The 19,577-nt window shown below is 43.9% G+C and overlaps 1 protein-coding gene across 1 annotated transcript in view; it reads right to left on the bottom strand.

Moving 5' to 3' along the window:
- Positions 1 to 19,577, bottom strand: part of BACH2 (BTB and CNC homology 1, basic leucine zipper transcription factor 2) — a 148,795-nt gene that overhangs the window by 82,784 nt on the left and 46,434 nt on the right. The window contains exon 3 of the mRNA XM_010565678.1: positions 2,979 to 3,130. The gene's annotated coding sequence lies outside the window, so the exon portion shown is untranslated. The remainder of the gene's footprint in view (positions 1 to 2,978; positions 3,131 to 19,577) is intronic.

Here is a 19,577-nt window from a genome sequence, read left to right as displayed (position 1 = left end):
CCCAGCACCCAAGCAAAGCCCCGTCTGTACTCTGCCACTAGCGACCGTTCGGGATAACAAACTGCGAGCTGCTCAGAGAAAAGCACAGCTTCTCCCTAATTCCTGTACTCCCTCATTATAATACATGCGGTCTAACCTGCCCAGATTTAATTCCCAGGGGACCTGGAGAAATGTTTTTATCTTGGCACACGCACCATAACAGGGTTTTGCAATCTGCTCTGTCAGAACAAGGAAGATACCTTCTGCTTTGAATTCAAACATCAATACGTATTATTTTTATGGAGATCACATCTATCAGCATCCTAGTAGTATTATAAAAACTAAATAATAAATGGAAGGGTGGGGAAGGTATACTTGTTTATGAAATACACTGCACCCTGGGAAAAGCAAGAAGAATACAGTTGTTACAGCTAGGTCAACCTTGTGCAACTGCTTTTTCCAACAGGGCTAATTAACAAGGGAAGGTTTGCTTCTTTCTATGGGAATTGCTGTAACAAGGTAATTGTTACAAGCAGAGTTTGTTATCAAAAAAAGCCAGACAGCAGGAAACACTGAGAAATTAAGTAAGCAACCGGCAGCTTGCCCTTGCATCTACCTCTGCCAGCACAGATCTGCATGCACAATGGGTGCAACATCAGCCCACCAGCCTACAACCTGCGAGGTGATGCACGTGTTTTCTAGGAGTTAGAGCACACATCATGTTTTAAAAGTTTGGCATATCTCAAGCACACAACCACAGTAAAAAAAAAAAAAAAAAAAAAGGAAAAAAAAGCACGTATTTGATGACAGCTCCTATGTCCTTACAATGGTTTTCAAGTTTATTTGGCCCTCAGACCTGATTTTACTGTTGGAAGTGGAGACTTCTGATTATTTGCAGCACAAGAAGCAGCAAGACAAAACTTCCTATGCACTTCTTGGAATGAGAGAGGTTTTTTTCCATTTATGTCCATTCAATTTCTGGCTGCTTTTTCAAGTCCCTTAAGAAGGATGCCATTTTTAAAGTTAGTTTCTCTGAAAGGGTTTTTAATAGTGAATTTGCAAGATGCCTAATGGTAACCTTTTCAAACATCATGAGAAAAGCCTGCAAAAAATTGTGAATAAGGCTTCCAAACCTCATGGCAATGGTGCTAAGTAGGACTAATGAACGAGTTGTTTCTGCCTGCCTAGCTGTTACAACTCATACTTTCAAGTTTTCTTCCCTTAAGACAAACACTAGAAACAAGTTTCAAGCCAGATCCAAAATTTTCCTGGAGTCAGAGGATTCCTGCTATCAGGGGTTTGATTAATGACTGCACCATATATTGCCAAGCCCACAATGAAATGGCAATGCTCTCCCTTTTTCGGAAAACAAAATCAAACCAACACCTTGTAAGGCCTCTTTAACAGCAAATGCTGTTACTACCCCTTCTTCATTGCCTACTACTTCACTATTATTTTTGCTGATATATATCACACCAGAAAAATTTTGTCCTCTCTTTAGAAACTGAATTTCCATATGCATTAAAAAAACCTGTCCTCCTTTTGCAATAGACTTTTCTTGTTTTAAATAATACTTTTAGTGTCACATAAGCAAATAAAGTACCTCAAATGAAGGTATAAATCTAATATAAACTCTTCAGTTCCAAAATATTCCTATTTTTTTAGTAGTACTACAAATCACTTCCTAAGATTAAAAATGGTTTTCGTAGGCATTCAAGAAAAACTGATCAGCAATGAGTGCTGTGGTCAGCTCACTGCCCTGTCTTGATTAATCATTAAACTGTGTCATATGAATTTCTTACTGCAGTGAACAAACAAGGGCAGGAACAGTGCCACACTGTGAACACAATTTTGCATTATCTTTGGCTCAGGCGGCTTTTTGCCGAACTGCTCTATACCACCATCAGAAAGATAAAAACCTCCTAACCACAACAAGATTTGGTTTTATTTAAAAAATGAATGCAATAAAGTTGTGCTCAAGCCTTTTTCCAAACTTGGCAGCTCTGGAGTGCCCCACCCTCTGGACAGCACAGACCACCACATCCATGCCATCCTCATAGTGGTCCAGGGGCCTCTTCCACCTGCAGATCCATCCCAGAATTAGGGTTTGAACCGCTCCCAAGTTAAAAAGGGTCAAACCAATTTCTCCCCTCTAGAATAACCCACCAATTCCGTGCCAGGCTGCTGCCATGCGAGGTTTCAGAGGAGGATTTAGCCATGATGGGGGAGGAAGTGTGTGCACAGCACCACAGGTGCTCCCCATCTTGGGAGGAAAAATCAAAGTACATAACAAGCACCAGGAGCTACTACCCAGACTGAGGAGACAGGAAGGGATCTGCAGCCCCTTTAAGCCCCTTTGTCCCTAGTAGATCTGTGCATGGCTTTCTCCACCCTCCTATAGCCAGGTGGAGCAGGTAACTCCCCCTGGAAGGAGCTGGAGGTGGCAATGAAGATACTACTGATGCTTAAAGAGCCTTCTGCGGCAGCAGGCTGAAAGGAGAAGCAGCGCCAGGGCTCCTCGAGGGAAGTATTCTGGAAACCCCAAAGGAGGCGGATATGGGTTTTATGATGGGAAAAATACAGGGATGCCTGCAGTCCCGCTGAGCAAAGGATGGCCTCCAAACCCGCACGGAGCACGTGCGGCTTCAGCACAGCACACCGAGGTAAGTGTACACACGCTTCCCCAGTTGTGGAGAAAAATGAAGCATAATGAGGGGGATGGGGCGAAGAGAAGCTATTTTAAGTACTTCTTGCTATGGTTTACTATGGTAGCAGAACACTTAGAAAAGCCTTCAAAATGACAATCATCATTTAGGTTAAAAAAGCAAGTAACTACTTCAATAACAATTTATTCACCACCTAATGTTTGCTGTTGAATTACAGCTTTTACAGTATTCTTCTAAACTATGATGTTTACTGCCTCTACCTTGCCTCCCCAAGACCTTTTTATTTTCTTTTTTTTTTTCTTTAAATAGAAAGGAATTTGAATCGTGACTTACATGTAACTCTTCTAGGTTCTGCGCTGGCTAAAATGTTCTCACGATGCAGGGAACAGGATCAATGGAGAAATTAAGGGGCTGCAGCAATCCATTAAGAAGAGGCCCTCCAATGCTTTGTAGGGCAATGTTCCGTCAACTCAGTCAATAGCAACCTAAAATAAAATAAAGGCAGACATTAAAAAATGCAAGCGCTGAATCTTCACAAAACCCTTCTTCCCCCCGCCCCCTTCTAATTCTAAAAATTGAGGCCCTTTTTTTTGAATCGCAGAAGGTCTTTATGTCAAACATGACAATTACATTATGCCCATTACATACCTCCTGTTACCTTTAAGCTGTAGGCACCTTACAATAAAGACTATGTTTTTCTTGCATTCGCATAGCGCCCAGACATATGAGACCCCTGAGAAGAATTACAGAACAGATGAACTAACACTTCTGTGATTATTCTACCAGATCATACTGCAGGTATGTGCATACTTACGCACACATACCAAGAAATTCTTTACAACGAGGGTGGTGAGGCACTGGAGCAGGTTGCCCAGAGCAGTTGTGGATGCCCCATCCCTGGAAGTGTTCAAGGCCAGCTTGGATGGGGCTTTGAGCAACCTGGTCTAGTGGAAGGTGTCCCTGCCCATGGCAGGGGGGGTGGAACTAGATGATCTTTAAGGTCCCTTCCAACCCAAACCACTGTGTGGATCTATGAAACTGCACATCACACCAGAAAGCTGTTCCAACAAAACTAGCAAAATGATCTAATAGATTTTAGATAACAATTAATACTGTTTTCGTCAAAGCTTTGCTTTGATTTTATCAAGGAATTTAAGTTAGGAACATCAAATTTGTTCCTTTGTTTCTGCCTTATTCTGGGGAGCTTCAGAGAAGAAACGCCATCTGTGTAGTTCAGTATCCTCAGGTTAATGCTTTGTGTGTCATACTCCTCCATCTGCCCTAAAGCAAAGCTACCTGTCACGCCAGTCCGTGTCAAAAGAAAACTGGAGAGGGAGTAAAAGCTTCGTGTGCCCGCAGCAAATTAATTGTGCTGCCGCTGCCGTGCAAGGGGCTCGGGGCTTAGTCCCCGGAGGGGAGGCTCTGGCACAGGGAGGGCTGCTGAGAGCAGAGCTGGGGCCGGGGGGCTGGAAGAGGGGGATTAGCACCGGAGTCCCAGCATCCGCACACAGCCCAGATCCCACCCAACGTGCAGTCCCAGCTGACACTGAAAAGGCTTCCCCCACATATCAAGGAAGCGGTCATACTCTGAAGTAGTTGGGGAGGAGGGTGGGAAGGAAATCCTTGTGGAAGGAGAAGTAACTAGTTTTAAGTTACAGGGATTTTCAAGTTGAAGTTTTCAAGTTGCCAGTATTCAACACTTTACTGTTTTCCTGGAAAAACATTTGAATGCTTAACTACTCTTCACTTGAATAAAGTTGGCAATTAGGAATGGAAAGGAAGATGATTTCCTTTTGAACAGAAGGGGACAGCAGCAGTACAAGCAGTGGCATGTATCTATCTTCCCAGGATCACTGTAAGGGCTGTGGCTGCAGAACTACCACAAACTAAAGCCAGATAAAGGAGTAGGTGAGGGGAAGGAAGATAAAAAAGCAAAAGTTTAGATTTTTTTTAAAAACTCCTATTATTTTTCTGAAATCTGCAAAATTAACTCTTCAGTAAAAACTTATGGTTTCTCAATAAATGTCTACTGACTCCACAAAAAAGTCAAAAAATAACACAAAGCAGTGCAAATGAAAGAAGTTTGTTGGTTTTTGTAAGTGTGCAGTTCCTGCTAAAAACGTTCAATACCTTCTGAGCACTGATGCTACAGCATTTTACACCAAGCTTTGTAGAGAACTGGATCACTTATGAAAAGTAGGTTATTTCTTCTAGATGGCACCCTCCTAGATGATATACCAACAGATGTTCAAAATACTACTACCTTTAAGGATTACCTATATGGGTACTTGAAAAGAATTATGAGGCTATGCTAGGAACACAATGCTTGTGTCTCTTCAGTTTATATAATTTTCTCCAACAGGCCGTAACATTCATTGACAGACTGTAAGAGGACCAAATATTTATGGTCACAAATATACATTATCTAAATTGCCTATAAAACTAAAAATATAAACTCCAAATCTATTCAGTCATAAATCACTGGCAGAACAAAAATAACTGTTGCTTACTCAATGGCCAAAGGAATAAAACCAAGGAAGGCTCTGTGTTTTCAAGGACAAGTTAGTTTTCTGAGCTAAAATTGCACTTGCCACAGTGTATCAGAAGGAAAGGAGAACAAACAGAAGCGGGGAACAGGGAGACAAGAAAAAAAAGGGGAGAGGAAGACTTTCAGTGCCATGCTTTTCTGAGAAGGTGTGATTGATGGTCACTGCTGTAGAAAGCATGAGGCTGCATCCCAAACATTTCATTCCCTTCTGCAAATGTCTCACTCCATATCTCGCCCCATGTTCCCTAGATATTCTTGCCCTATGCACGACGATCCAGCCAGCATCAGGTTTTACACATGATCTAAAACATGAAAGCAGGAATCTCTCTGCCCAGGGGTCAGCTTAGGGTAGAATGAAACCTAACCCCCGCCTACGCTCAACATGAGGGCTTCTTCATGCTTCCCATTTGATAAAAGAATTTTCTTTCTGAAACAGGCAAATTATTAAAAGCAAAACTGTCGCTACAGCTGTAAACTTACAAGGAATACAGGAAAACTAAGCTTATATGAAATGAAGAGCCAACAGTGCATCCACTGAAGAGAGTTTCAGCATTTTAACATGCTGACTGGCCAGGTTTACAGCATGGGAAGAGCTGGACCAGAGGCAGGGGAGGATGCACTCTCTGCTCCAAGGCTTGCTCACACCAAGGTCTCAGGTCTCAGCACAGACGTGCATACATGGGCAATCAGTTACAGGATCATGAGAGCCCACAAAATCATTCATCTACGTCAACTTGAAGACCCAGCTCCTGGACTCGTAAGGGGTGCAAGGAAACCTTATCTTTATTTTAAAATGAAGCACCAGCCTTCACAGCTGCAGAGAAAGCTAGAAAAACAACATCACTTTGAACCGGACATTATAAGTTGTTTGTTTTTAAACTTACACTGTTTAACAACCTCTTGTACTTATTTGAACCAGGTTACCTTTTATCCCCCTTTCTGGGGGCTTCCAGTACTGCTTGGCAGCTCAAGTTAGCACTGAAGAATGCAAATGTGAAGGAAGATGTACCAGACACCACAAATGGCAGAAGGAAGCATGAAGCTAAAAAAGTACTTACTTCAAGAAAACACCTTCCAGCTTGGATTTCTGTTATACGGAGGGTGCATTTCAAAGAGAGGTTTTGTTGTTAATGTAAAATAACAAGAGCTTTGAACCTTAAGAGGAGGAAAACTTCTACATTCTTCAGTTTGCAGTGAACAAACCAAGAAAGATGATTTGAGAAGAGCACGATGAATTTACCTAGGCATTACTCCATTTAGCATGGAAGATGTTTCAGACACAGAAAATCGCGTAATCATGCTCGAGAAAACCAGAGAAGCTGGGCTGGCAATGAGGGAGGTGAGCAACAAATACACAGTGGGGCTAGCAAACACAGCAATGTTCACAATGGGCGTGTAAAATTAGGGCTAAGTAAAATGAACCCACATGACAAGACAAGTTGGTGAACTTCTCACAGATATGGACAGGAGAAAAAAAATATTTAAGGAAGGCTGCACAGCAGCGAGCAGGGAGAAGTGAGCACAGATGTGCAGAGCTGGTGTTTTCTGAAGTGATGCCTCACTTGGTGGAGTGCAATGCTTCTTACACAAACGTGTGCAGAAATTCATCCCAGCGAAGTCAAGGATCCCAGTCTGTTACATGCAATACCATCACAGATTAGCAAATGTGTTTTCTTTATGTTTTGTGTGGTTTTGAGTGAAGCTGAAGAATATTTCTTTCTGGTTGAAACAGCTTCATTGGAATATTTGTAGCCTGCAACTGCTTGAAGGATTGCCTGAGGCTGAGAAGGCATTTGCAGTACTCCTGACATCTAGTGTGGGATCTCTCTCTGAAATCTGTAAATTAAACCCAAGATGATACCGATACCTATGTCAGAAAACACGCACGGCCTGCTTCGCTATCAGTGCATTTAATTTCCTCCTAATAACCTGCTCGGTTCTTCCAAAGAGAAGGAACGTGCTCATCCATCACTCCTGCTTGTGCTCACATGCACTGTTTGGCCAAAACCAGGAGTCCAAAGGGCACAGCAGCTTCTTCCCCAGTGCCCAGAGGTGGGATGCAGAAGACCACCACAACCAAGGAGGTGTGGACCAGAAGCAGGGAGGTACCCACTCAGGACCGCAAGGACCAGCTCTGCGGTGCGTCCCTACCTGGGCAAGCTGTGTCAACAGTCAGCAGAGACGAGATTGAGCTGTTTGTTCAGATAATCAGCTGTTTGTTCAGCGCGAGGAATCAGTCTGGCTAGAAACCACGACTGAAGTCATCAGGAGAAGCAGCAAAATAACTGCCGCTGACTGACTGAAGGGGAAGGCAGTGCTGCTGCCCTGCGCTGGCCAGGGAAGCGCTCCAGGGTCTGCAAACTGGATTTTCCCCAGCTACACTTAACAGCACCAGCTGAGCTTCAACGGAAAACCCTCAGAGGAGCTGGGGGATGTGCATGGGGAGAATTTTCCACCCCCTGTTGTCCTCTGGTTGCAGTTAACTCTGTGACACATCAACCAGACTGGGCTGGGAGAGGGAGGGAGACTGTAGTTCAAGAGCATCACCACAGGAACTTGTAGATCTTTTTATGTAAAATCTGAATGACTTTATCATTGGAATATACTCGACATAAAATAAAGCCACCGTTGAAAATATTTTATCTTGGTGGTATGACTCATGAAAGAATGGCTAGGTGGAAAAGGAAAGTTAATATATGCTGTGAGAAAGACCTCCACACAACAACATTATCAAATGACACAAGATGAATATTTATGCTCCACACAGTAAAACCAATACACAGCAAAAGTCACAGCCTAATACTCCGTGTCAAATCTGACGAAAATTCAGATATCTGGCTTATTTCTCCACAAGGACTGGAGATTTTGGTTAATATGCATGCAAACAGGAGAAAATAAGATGGTTCAGTGATGAGGATGAAACTGCTGCCTGGCATCTTGGAAGACAATACGGGACTAGCCAGCGCTGGGTCTCTCCGGTAAGGATGCTTCCCAGGGCGGCACGAAATGATGCAGCTGCCCCAATGCACGTGAACCACGAGAACACATGCCTGCCCTGCCAAAAGGATGTTCCCGCGTTGAACAATTATCACAGTCAGGCTTTTACTGCTGATTTCTTTTAAAAAATGCAAATCGAGAAAACAGTTAACATACAGAATGAAAGAATGGGCCACAGTCAACCACAAAAACTCCCCATAAGGTTCAACATGTGGGAAACAGATAAGTAAATGCTGCGAAAGATGAACAATATTTAAGTATTAACACAAATGGTTTTTTTGGGAAGGTTTATCTGGCATCTCTACCGGTTTTCCTCCAAGCTCTAATACAAAAATAACTACATCTAACTGCGACTGGGAGAGATGGCAGCAGCTCAACATTGCTCCCTTTTTTCCTCTGTACTCAGAAAACCCCTACTGTCTTACAATATCACACAGACTAATTTTCAGGTGATTTCAGATCAGGGTGAAGTCAGCAATGCATTTGCCAGTTCAGAAAGTTCAGTCAGTGGTCTCATTTTCATCAGCCTGTGAAATGAGGACATACATGTGCAACATGAGGGTAGGAGAAATACAGCCTTTCTCCGAGCTGTACAGCTGGTCCCCCACACTCTAGCATGAAGTGAAGGAATTATCCCTTAGCTCATAGAAATGCTGAATGCAACAGTTGCACATCAAACTATGAAGAGGCAGCTGATGGAGGTACGTGTCTACCGGTAGCCTGTGCAAGCTGTGGCGAGGCTGAGAGTTGGCCAACGCTGCATCTCATGTCAAGGAGCTGCCTCTTAGCTTCTCCATCTTCACCCTCACACCAAGCAGGAGAAAGTCGAAAGACCTGAAAATGTTTTGTGGGTTATCTTCAGTGGTTGTAACAAACAGAAAAAGAGAAAGGCAGAATCGTGATGGGAAAGAGCCTCAAACACATGTTCCCTGTTGGGTGAACTCAAGTCTGTTTAACAAGAAAAGCCAGAGAGGCCACGCACAGTAATGCTGAGAAAAAGGAAATGGTACTTCATTTTAGCCAGAGTCATAAATCTTACCAGCGAGCCTCTAACGGCAAAACGGTGAGCAGGGGAATTTTTATACACAGATAATTAGTTGCAAGCTGATATCGGGTTTACTGTGCTGTGCACTCCGCGTGTGCAGCACCTTCTCAACCTGCAAAACACCGCGTGAGGCTCTGGCTGCCTCGCTGCTACTGGTTTCACCGGGAGCTGTGTGGACAAAACTCCTAGAAACCCTTATAAAAAAAGGTGAAGTGGAGGTGGATATTTCTGCTCCACAGAAATCTTTCTGAGGTGAACCCAGAAAGATTTTCTCAATGGGGAAAATGCACCATGCTTATAAATGTACGCCCTCTGCTACAGGGGAGATGGACCAACAGGACACCTTGTCACACCATTAGCACCCTTGTCTTCTGGGGTACAGACACCACTCATAGATCCTGCAGAACAGGCAGCTGAGTCAGGGAAAAGGCTGACCGACTGAAGCAGAGAAAGAAAGCGTGGTCGAGGAAATTCATCAGCCAGAAGCAGCTGCAGAGCCACCTTCCAAAGACTAAAGTCAACCAGGTGTTCCCACCGGTTCCCGGTGCTGGGAACAAGGCAGCCCACCCAGCAGTGCTTGTTCCTCGACATCTTGCTCTGTTTCAGAGCACCGCCAAGGACTTCCGCTAGCGACAGATGTGAGCAAAGACTCCGCCACATCCAATAGTCAGACTGCGCTTCCAGTCAAAGAAAAGCCGCTTTTCGGTTTCTAGATGAGACGGTATACAGGGGACATGTGCCAGCAGCACGCCGGGCACACTAGGTGCTGGCAAGTGCCCCCAGCGCTTCTGATGCTACCTTTAGAAGGGACCAATATGGTCTAGAGGAGGAGGTCTGGAAGCCTTCACCCCCAAAAGATACCTGAGGCTAGAGAGCGGCCCGGAGAGACGCCTTGGTGAGCAAGAAGAGCCGACCCTGTTTGCACCAGGAGCTCCGAGGCTACGGCCCCCGCAGGCTTGCCTTAGTGCTCCTAACTACTTTCTGCCCATCTTCTACTCGTTTTCATCCCCAGCCCGGTACAAAGGGGCAGATACACTGCATTGCTCGATCGTGCTACTCTGCTGGTCCGTAAGAGCTGGAGGCAGGTTAAGGCTACGCGACAGACCAGCTCCACCATCCCCACAAGCTTTGTCTGCATGGGGTTAAGCAGCAGCTCTCTTGTCGAAGGCTCAGTTCTCTTGCTACCGTATGTTAAACCGAAAGACCAATCTGTATTTACTGCACTTAACTACAATTATGGGGCTTTTTTTAATCATTCAGCCTAATGGCATGCAGCTGTCACAGAAATCTTTGAACACATCACTGGCTCTCTTTGAGCTCATTAACCAGAAAAGAAACCGTAGCCAAAAGACATGAAAAGATGGGTCCAAATTTCAAACTCTCAGCTGAGCAAAGAATTTCATTCACAGGACTGTATGAAATGGAGGGGGGGAAGAAGGTTCACAACACAAACAAAGGTTTTGTTTACTACCGATATGAACAGGTGAAACTCTCTCTGTCGCTCCGTTTAAGAATCAACCAGCCTCAAAGCAGTGCTGATGGGTATTACAGCTGCCACACTGATCTATGTGGACGCCAATTTTCATGTCATTTTTTTCTGGACCGGAATTGAGGGAGAACCTACCAACAAATCTAACTTTACACTGAAGAAACCTCCTTGTGATATTGAAGAGCACAGCCACTTCACCCGAACTGCTTCTGTTCAGTGCGTTTCTTTGGATAGCATAGTTCTGTTTTTTTTTTAAATTCAAGACAGCTCCATGTATTTGCTTTTATTTCTAGCATAATGTTTACTATTCCAATCAGAACGTTCTGTAATCTCATCTAAATGTTTTGTTATTAATTGCTGCACCCCACACCCCACCCTTAATAATTATCCTCGGGAGAGGTAAACATTTCAACATGAGTTACTTTAGTTAAAGCTATGAATATGCATTATTTATTTATTTAGGTAAACAGTCATTAAGAAAAATCACCCAGATTGTCTTCTCTTTGAAAGGAGCACTACTTCACCAGCCTTGCCATGGAAGTTGCAAGTCCCTTAAACACATACATTACTTTGTCCTCCTCCACCATGATTTACATTTGTGGGCCTCAGACCACGCAACAGCTGCCAGGAAAGCAGTCCCTACGTTGTCCAAGGCCGTGTAACAAGGCCAAAGCATCCAGACTCACTCTCAAGGATGAGCAGCAGGTACCCAGATGCCAGTAGAGAAGAAAGCATCATCATCTTGGGTGCAGGATGAGGACCAGAACGCTGCTATCTATCACCCAATATGCTGATTTTTAAGTTTTTTTGCAGCAAGACCGCCTCTACTAACATCAAAACACTCATGACCCCCCTGCTGCTCTCTCTCCACGGCCAGAGGGCTACGTCCTTACAAACCAAGGGGCTGTTACTACCGCGGCCTCTCCATTCTAAGCTGGAGAGCAGCCAGCCCCAAACCAATGAGTGTTTGGTGCTGGAGCAGTCAGACAGCCCCGTGTGCCATATATATAACCTATGCATTGGGTAATAAGCAGCTGAGTGACTCCACTCCATTCCTCTGATTTCTTCCTCAGTATTACATGACCTCAAATACTGCAATATCTCATCCTGCCTAATACTTCCACCAACTTCTACCACATGCTGTGGCAGAATCAGGCAGCACCACAGGCAATGAAGCCACTTACAGAAAACTCATTTTTTAAACCAAAAAATTAAGACACGTCAGACAGTCCTGACGTGTTGATCATCCAGCCTAAGAATCGCACCGGCGCGACAAAAGAAGAATCAAAATGTCTCCCAAAGACAAAGGGATTTTCGCAGATCTAAAATTGTGAAGTAAATAGATAAAACTGCGGTCTGGGCTTTGTTTCAGTTTTCAGAGCTAATTTCCGGCCACTGTTCAGAGAAATGCTTTGCATTTCCATTTCTGACTCACCCATTTTAACAAGTGTGCTTGCTGGAATTACTAAGCATGGGATCTGATCAAAACATTTCGCTTTCTGAATTAAAGTGCTTTTCAATTTTATTGATGCGAACTCATCTATATATTTAATGTGGTGACTGACAGCACTGGTGGTGTGCAAGTATGGTCCAAGCACACGATGCGATGGGTCAGAGGACCCCTCTCCCATTGAGCATCCCACCGAGGTATGGGGATGCTTCCCAAATTCTGCACAACCGCTCAGAGCACACCGACGCCGGTCTCTCGCATCCCGATCACGAAATGATACACGCTCCCAGAGACACGTTTAAACGTCGGGTATGAATGAAAAACATTCCTGAAAAGAATATGTTGTGAAACCGAAAATCGGAGACCGCCGCTGCCGCTGTGCCTAAGTTGAGTCATCAGTTCCCTTTACAGCCTAATAATTGACACTGCCTTGATCAGAATGACTGATCCGAATGTTGCTTTGTGTTTGTGTGTTTTTGTTGTTTTTTTTTTTATTTAAAAAAAATAAAAATTCTTATGTAAACAAGCCGCCTGTCATCTCACAGGAGTGTTTGTATTCGCCAGATCATGGAAAACATCTGTCAAAAACAGATTTCACTCTCCTCAGTCAACTCAGTAGGGTCTGAATCAGACTGTGTTACAAAGAAACGAAATCCAGGTCTTCTTATGGAAAAAACACACTGCCAACTCGCAGTGGAAGCACTGATTTTATTGCATTTTCTTGGGATTAAATGCTGCAAAGATTATTAGAAGAGTTCCCTCCTTCCCTTGCGGGATCTCTCCCCCAAAGGAAATCCTGGCAATTTAAGAGCTGCTTTTCTCTCCTCTTCCTGTGCTTTTCCAAAATGAAGTACTTTCCAGGAAGAGATAGATAGGAGAAGAATCAAGATTCAGTGAAACTTCAGAGCAGGACGATTTCCTACCTTTCAACACAGGTACTTGGATAACAGAGTGATTCTCCCCTTTCTGATGCTTTCAACAAACAAACACTCCCACACATTTGCATCCCTCAGGTCTCACCTCCCCAAAACGATTCATTAACTATTTTCACATTTTCTAAATAGGGAAAGATCAAGTGAGGCTGCAACTGCCTCTAGTGATGTTTTCTGAAGAAAAGTTGACACAAAACAGGGTGGTTGCTAGTACCAGGGTAAGGGTGATGCTAGACAGCCGTACTGTGGGTCTTCTGGCAGGGAATCTGCCCTGGAATAGCAAAATCATTAGAACAACAAAAAAGAAACCAATGGGAGAAACAGGTGTGAGACTTTAACAGAAAGAGGATTAGTCTACTCCGTTAGCATGAAAATGGAGAGATGACTGGGGCAGGAGCACCAGGCTCAATGGGTACCACCCAGGTGTCAGGGCTGGGACTGAACACAGAGCCCTGTTAAATGGACCAGTGATTTACAGATTAAGGGGACAGTATCTGAAACATTTAACAGCGGATGCATGGTCTTACTAAAAGTATGTCCCTGGATGGGTGAGAAATTAATGGCTGTATCTACATTAGCCTTTGTCTGTAGACTGAAACCGCCAGTACTGTGGTGCTGACGTGATGCCCAAATTTTGTGTTTTTCCTGGCAGTAACTCCAGCCGGGCGCTGCAGGCTGAGTGCCCACCAGCAGTTGGAGTACATCAGCAGCGCTGCTGGATGCACAACTCTCAGCTTTCATCAGTAACTGATGGATTACACAGCAAGCTATTAATTCTCAAAAACAAGGCATGGAGATAGGAGAACCTCAATATACTTTGGAGGAGATGGAGGAGGACGCATCTAAACACTGAGTACTGAGAGTAAAACAATGGTAGATTTTAAAACAAGACGACAGACAAAATCCAAAGCTGTGGAGAAGAAGCAATAATGAAACAAATGGCATAAAAAGGGAAAAGAGAATTATTTACTGGCTGAAGCTTACATTAGATTTTATTTCCCTAACTGTGGTAGATAGTTGGACCTGAAACTAATACTTAGAAGTATCTGCAAAGTATTGTACTCTGTCTCCTTTGAATGGGGCAGAAGTGGATTTAAATGAAAGTTTTGCTTTTCAATGACAAAAAAATCTTCATGGAAGCAATTTACACAGCTCTTTTGAAAGAAGAAATGACTGCAGAGCTACACTTATGAAACAAACCTATGACAATACTAAACAAGATGTAATATCAACTGTGATTTAGAAATAATGTCCAGAAGCATATAGCTTTAGCTCTGTTCAGCACAGAATCCAATGAGTATCATCAACCTTGCAACAGTTTGGGGGAATCTCGTATTTTTGTGAACAACTTTCACCTACTTCAGCTGAGAGAAACAGACAGCCACACTCCCAAAATGTGACGAAACACACTATTTCGGCCAGATTTGAGAAGAGACTGCATTTAGCATTGGTTTTATCTGCCTGACCTAGGATAACACATGCTTTCAACTGCGACTTTTATAAAATTTTTGAAGTTTTATTATTCCAAGGCACAAGGGTGGCAATACGAAGACAGAAGAAGCAGAGAAAAATTGAATGGGAATTAAAAGCACTTTGCACTCTCAGGCCAGCAAGTAAAAGAATCGTATTTGGCTTCATAAGAGCACTGCCAATACTAACAAACCATTTGCCGTCCGGCGCTGCATACCAGCAGGTTGTGTACAAACGTACATTAGTGTTTTGATGCAAGCTAAGTGGGCAAAATTTGAAGTGCCACTTGTATCTGCTTTTTAGTTAATTTTGCACCAACTCTTGAATGTCACAATGAGAAAAATAAAGACACGGGAAACAAAGCAAGACAGGGTTCATCACCTCATGAAGTTAACTAAACCAGCAAAGATTGTATTTTAAATGTCTATCTAGTTCTCCCTAACAGCTCAACTCGAACAGAAAACTTAGGCACTCCATGAATTTCTTCTTCCATTTCATGCCACCTGAAAACAGAAGTTCAGTATCAGTATTGTCACCATCCCAGTTAACTACCACCCAAAGCAGTAGTAAGAGCCATTAGGCCAGAATCAAAGCCAACTCCATAACCAGAAAAAAGAATGATTTTCTTAGCAAGCTCCCTTCTCTGCTCTTAAACTGTGGCTATGCCAGCTTCAGAGATGTCCAGTACAATCCATACTCACTGCTCGTTCCTGTAAGAAAAATGTTCTCTGCGCCCAGGAATTACAGCTTAACTTTGTCACGTGAATGAGCCTCTCTTTCCAATTCTCATGGCTTTTGGAGGGTTTTGTTTTGTTTTGTTTTGAACTCATACCACAAAACCTGCCTGTTCTGCCTTGATTATCTTGTTTTATTATTCTCTGTAGTCCTGGCATTTGTTTAAAATGATGTAAAAAATAGGCAGTTGCATAGCGAATGATTAGTACAGCATGTGCTGTACCAAGCAATGTTATAATATTTTATTGCTTATGAAGTCAGTGTACCAGAACCAGCCAAATCTGTTAGTTTGATCTGAAATTATATTCTTCCTTTCCTGCTTGCAACAGTATAATTAATACTCTGAAGAAATAATGGAGAAAATAAGCATGGTGGTAGGTAAGCACTCCTAATGACATCAGCTCACATTTGGATCAAGGGTTGTGGTTTGGGAGGTATCTCTGTGAAGAAATAATAACAAAATTTGTGCCTCAGCATGTGACAAGGACACTTGCCACACTGTCTGTTCAGCCATCATCCCAAATTACTCATTACCTGTGCCAGTATCCTCCTTCCACTGAAAAGGTCTGTACTTTTTCCCGAAGCTTTGCAAGTGAAAAATTAAATCCAATGCTCTCCCATTTGTTCAGAGTGGCTGATGAAGAACTCATTAATGAATGCTTGGGCGCAAAGGCTCTCCACAATTATAGCACACAGCTAGAAAAGCCAATGCACGATGGCCAGTAAATGTTTCTATGTAGAAATGGGCTTAACACAGCTTCCTACTTGGTAAATAGTGAGAGGAAATTCTGAATAAATATTTGTTTTCCCGTATTTATTTCTACACTGGGTGAGGCAAGACAAAAGGATGTTTAGGCACTGAACTGATTTCAGGTTTTGTTCTCTGTGCACAGTTTGGCCTGCGATGTTATAGAGCTTTTAATCTCATTTACCTCGTGGATCCTATTATCATCACCATCATAATGAAACCAGACACAGCTTACTTCCCGTTCCCCCAGCCCGACACCAGCAGGACACGCTGAAATGAGAGAGTCACTCATGTAAAACTGACTGAAGAAGGCTACCCATCATTTCAGGTGCTTGGCTTCATCTCCCCACGCCAAACAGTGCCACCTCAAGCTGCTCCTGCCAATGCTCAGGTCAAGCAGCAGTGTAACCCAAACTGTAAGGATCAGAAGACATCCAACTCAGCGTGTCCACGGGAAAGGCAGAAAACAGTCCTTGGGTGTTTCTACAATTCCTGTTGCTCTTGGCACAATTAGATTTTATTGAACCGTAATCCTAGATAAGTATATTGAATCTTACAGCTAAAGTCAATTACACTGCGTTAAATAGCCTTCCTGACTTGCAGGAAGAAAATCACTTCTTTGGTATAAAACTAAATTAGCTCAATAACTCGTTACTTGCACCTTGGGCACGGGCTTGAACAGCAATGGACAACTAAGCAGTTGCCGTATTTTCAGGCACCAGTCCTTTAGAGCTGTAAGCAGACTGAATTCCCAGCTTTACCGGTTGGGAAAAGGGATGACCATTGCAGGCAGAGAGGGGACATCCAGTGTCAGCAGCAGCATGTCTCAAACTATCCACGTCTTCCCATGGCAGAGGACTCTGAGCTAACCGGCCTCAGAAGAGACAAGACATTGCTCTTCCTGTAATTCAAAGTCATCTTACTTAGAGGTTTGGATTAGACGCAGCAGTCAACCTGGAGTTGCACTGCATCTCTCCGAGTAAGAAGGGGGCTCTTTATTCATCCAAAATGGCAGTAAGTCAATGAAAATGAATGGGGCTGCTCCCAGGTCCATCAAGGCTTATGGAGGGCTCTAAATCACAGCCCCTCCAGCTCATCCCCTCAGTGCCTGGCACTACCCACACCTGCCTTCTGCCTTCTCAAGCACTCTCCGTGGCCACGGTCAGAGGCAGGGCTGGTGGACCTCTGGTCTGACCCTCATTCAGCACCCAGGCTCAGAATTTAGGCTGCTGCGTGCTGCCGTCAACTAGGGTCCAAATGAGAAACCAGAATCAGACCAGACCAAACCAAACCGTTTCATGAATCAGGAGAGAGGGAAAACTGGGTGCAGTGAAATGGTGGGGAAAAATAAACAGGAAAGTAACTTGATGAGAGAGTTACTGAAGAAAAGCCAACCTGCCCAAGACAAAGGCTGGCTGCCATTTGGGAGTAAGGAACAAGCAGAGGAGGGAGGACCTGGGAGGGAAGAGCACACCTTGTGCCACTTTGGTATCCTACCAGACATGAGTCATGATGGAGAAGGAACTTCTCATGGAAGGGCCAGGATAAAGAGTATCAGTGGCAGAAAGAGGTCCAGGTGAGTATGGATCTCAAGGTAAGGCTGGAGAAGTGTTTCTGTGGGCACAGAGGAGGAGGAGACTGAAATACTTCAGGGATGGGAGGACTACACAGGTCCCAAAGAGGAGGATTTCTAATTAACCCCAGCAGCTCAGAAAAAGTTGAGGGTCAGGTCAAAGGAAGGTTTGTAAAACCAAGACGAAAAAAAAAGGGAAGGCAGTAAAAAGGTGGGAGGACAGGAAACAGCAAGAGCTGTTGTAGCAGAATCAAACAGAAAACAAAAAGTGGCTCTGGTCTGAATACGAACCTGCCTGTACTTTCAAGATCTCATCAGTGGCTGAAGAAGAGCATTACTCATGTTTGTAGAAGAAAAAGAACGTACAAGACTCCACACCCTCTTTCCAGAGAAAAGTAATTCCTGTAAAGGGTGAGAAAAGTTTAACTACCAATCCACAGGAGATAAAAGGACACATCAAAAGGCACATGGCTTGTTATTTCTGATTCCTTACTCAGAATTAGGATCGGCACCGGGTCAGATTCATATAAAAATCTCTTAAATGAATATTTGTCTATCAGGGACTGAGTGGAGGAGCAGAGGCACTGAAGGGCAATGGTGGTGATGGGCTATCTGGACACCCTCAGCAGACACAGCAACACTGTGCCAGCGCACTCCTTGCCAAGAGGCCTGGAAGGTGATGGCCCACTCCCTTGTACCACCTTCCTCAGCTCCTAGGGTCACCTTTGGTAACTCTCTGATCAGGCTCAAGCATTCTTCCATTTCTTTATTACACAAACTGTATTTAAATTTCAAGAGATCTCCATGTAACTTGGGAGATGACAGAAGCTGCGTTTCTGATCCCATTGGGTTTGTGTGGGTCACACGTGTCGAGCAGACAGGAACGACTGAAAGCCAGACAGACTGAGAAGAGAAAGGCGAGAGACAGGGAATACTCCAAATGCCTGCTGCTGAACGGAGGCAGCCAAACTCCACAAGAAATAGGCTTGAAAGACTCAGAAAGAAAAAAACCAACCCTGTCTAGATCTGGAAATCATCTCCTCTACTCTTGAACATTGAAATGCAAGCAGCATGGGTGATTATCCCCTGCAAGGAAGCACATCCCTCCCACTCTAGTTCCTGGGGTGGCTCTCCCCGTCACAACATCCATGTCTTTCAGCAGCATCAGTAGGCTTCACCCTCCTGATGAACGGGAGGAGGATGATCTCCACTGCGCAAACGAGGAAGTCAGTCATGGGGCAGATGAAGGAGGTTGCCCAAGTATGCACAGGAAACCTGCGAACGAGGAGGGGAACTGAACTCAGACCATGAGTTCCAGCTGGGTGCCCAGTCCAAGCTGGGTGACTGACAGATCACCTCTTCTACCAGGGCTCTGAAATTTAAGTTTGGTGGGTTTTTTAATGAATGTGGGGTTTTTTTTTTCATTTGTCTAGCCACTATGTTTCATTTCACTCACACTTCTGCTTTGTGGAAGCTTTTTATTCTGCTGCTTTTTTGTTTTGGCTTAAAAACCCAACACAACTGAACATGAAAGAAAATTTAACCTTAGCTGTTTGGTCTTCTCCTCTACCAACATCAGCCTCTCTCTAGCTCTCGGTGTTAAGTGTCCTTTGTTTGTGCACCCGGCGCTCACAACTATGGCTTCATCAAAACACATCAGTGATATTTAGAAGGAGAAGTCTTATTCACAGCTTCAAAGAATTACAGCAACTGCTTACGCAAACAGCAGCGTTGTGAGGCAGCAGAGCAGATCTGGTAGGAAAACCAGAGAAAGGAGATGCACAAAAAAGGTAAGTTCCAAAGTAAATGCTCTGATGCTGCTATGCATCATGTCAAAATGAGCCATCGGCTGAAGAACAGCTACCAGTAAGCCACCACATCGGGCTGCCTAGAATGTTTTACTGGCTTAGCTAATGAATCACTGGGCAAACGTGAACAATATGCT

The sequence above is a fragment of the Haliaeetus leucocephalus genome, unplaced genomic scaffold, assembly GCF_000737465.1.
Source record: "Haliaeetus leucocephalus isolate CR32 unplaced genomic scaffold, Haliaeetus_leucocephalus-4.0 Scaffold195, whole genome shotgun sequence".
In the NCBI taxonomy this organism is placed as follows: domain Eukaryota; kingdom Metazoa; phylum Chordata; class Aves; order Accipitriformes; family Accipitridae; genus Haliaeetus; species Haliaeetus leucocephalus.
The sequence above is the reverse complement of the archived record's forward strand: the minus strand, read 5'-3'. Positions and strand labels throughout refer to the sequence as shown.